Raw genomic sequence first — 2176 nt, 5'->3', positions numbered from 1 at the left:
TTTTTTTTACAATGTTAAAGTATTTTTTGTCTTTAAGCACTTCTAAAAAATGATTTTCTTCTCAATAAAGGAAAGATAAACTGTTTTTTTTTAAGTTCTTAAACAATTCTTAGGGAACTGATCCAATAATTTTTGAAGGAACACTGAAAGAATTTCTTTAAAAATGGTGGTGATAGCAGCATTGGGGATATAAACACATGTACTCCATTTTTGGCATGGATTAATTCTCAAAACCACTATTTTGGTTGAGTACATGTATATCTTTTATAATTGAGGAAATGAGAGTACTTATCTTTCTGTTAGATGTGGAATGAATAATTTTAAAAATTTTTCCCCAAAATTTCCCACATGTAGAGTAATTCATAGGCCTTTTTAATGTCCTTTCTAGCCTGCAAGTTTGATATCAAGATTCAATACTTTTTTTTTAATGTTGGTTTATAAGATGAAGCTCAGTCCACACTACTAAAGCCAAAGAAATCTCACAATATCAATTGGTTAAAGATATGTACTCAAGAGTAACATTCTTCAGCACTAAAACCAAACCAAACTCATTGCCATCAAGGCAATTCTGACTCACAGTGACCCTATAGGCCACAGTAGAACTGCCCCATGGCATTTCCAAGGAGCAGCTGGTGAACTCAGACTGCTGACCTTTTGGTTAGCAGCCTAGCTCTTAAACACTGTACCACCAGGGCTTCTCTTCTGCACTAAGGAAATGAAAATTTAAACTAACATAAAATACAAATGATGTTTGAAAGCAGACTTTAAAACAAAGTAAGGTAATGTTTACTCAAAATCATGAGTTTTTTAAAAACGAATTAACTGAACACTTTTGCAAAATCTACTGAAAGTTTCCAAAGTTTCACAGGGAATGTCAGTCTATTGACAATCACTAAATTAATTTGTCTACTTTATGCCTGAACCTGAATTGTTCAATTAAATAATTTGAACGAATGAGCCAGCATGTGGTCAATAATGAGATATTGAAGGTTAGACGTGGTGGTTAGAGGAGTGACTTTCCTTGACACAATTTCCAATACCCATTAGAAATGTAGCTGTAAGTACTAGAAGATGTGCACTGCAGTAAATGGACTATGGGATGAAATTGTCATAGGTTTAAGGAAACCATAATCATATCAGATGTAATTATGCTATCCTAATGACTTTTCACAACCAATTTCTTCCCGTAGTGACTGTATTTTAAAATAGTGGAAGAAAAAATAAGTTCGTATATGCATATTTTACAATACTTGATTTTGCTTGTGCAAGATGAGAGGGAAAGTGAACAGAAGACTGCAGTACTATTTGGGCCTATAGGTAATACATAACAATAATAACAAGTGAATCTCCACCGCTACAACAAAACGAACAAAACTGTCTGAATAAATGCGCATTCTTTGCACACACTGTTATCCTGGTCTCTGTACACCTCCATGGGGCCCTGGTGGCAGAGCGGTTAAGAGCTCGGCTGCTAATCAAAAGGTCTGCAGTTCAAATCCACGAGCTTGTCCTTGGAAACCCTATAGGGCAATTCTATTCTGTCCTATAGGGTCTCTATGAGTAAGAATCAACTTAAAGGCAGGGTTTGGTTTGATTTTATATACCTCCACAGAAGTAGCTTTACAAAATTCTCTCCTCTTTGGGTAATTCCACTTTGTAAACTCTCTCCAAAGAATAGGTATTTACATTTTAGCTAATCTCTATAACTATATAGGATATGTTTGCATCCTATAGTCAGCAAAGGGGATATATTGTGGCATCCTTGAAATAGAATTATATAGAAAGATAGCCTAAAGAATTGGAAATTCATCTTAATAGGAATTTGAACTAATAAGAAATTGCCTGTGGGGATAAGAGGCCCCCATAATTCATTCAGTCTCATGTGTTTAAGTTTAAAATGAGTAAAATTTTCATGGCGCTTTAAATATAAACTATTTTAAGACAAAAATGGTTTGTTTAATATAAATAATTGGGCTGCATGCAAAAACCCTCCAGTTCGGGGCTGTGGGGACCATGGTCTGGGGAAACATCTAGCTCGATTGGCGTAACACAATTTATAAAGACATTGTTTTACATTCTACAATGGTGAGTAGCATCTGGGGTCTTAAAAGCCTGTGAGCAGCCATCTAAGATACTTCACTGGTCTCATCCCTTCAGGAGCAAGGGAGAATGAAGA

This window comes from Trichechus manatus, unplaced genomic scaffold (genome assembly GCF_000243295.1).
Source record: "Trichechus manatus latirostris isolate Lorelei unplaced genomic scaffold, TriManLat1.0 scaffold00375, whole genome shotgun sequence".
Taxonomy (NCBI): Eukaryota; Metazoa; Chordata; class Mammalia; order Sirenia; family Trichechidae; genus Trichechus; species Trichechus manatus.
This window is presented reverse-complemented; position numbering follows the sequence as displayed.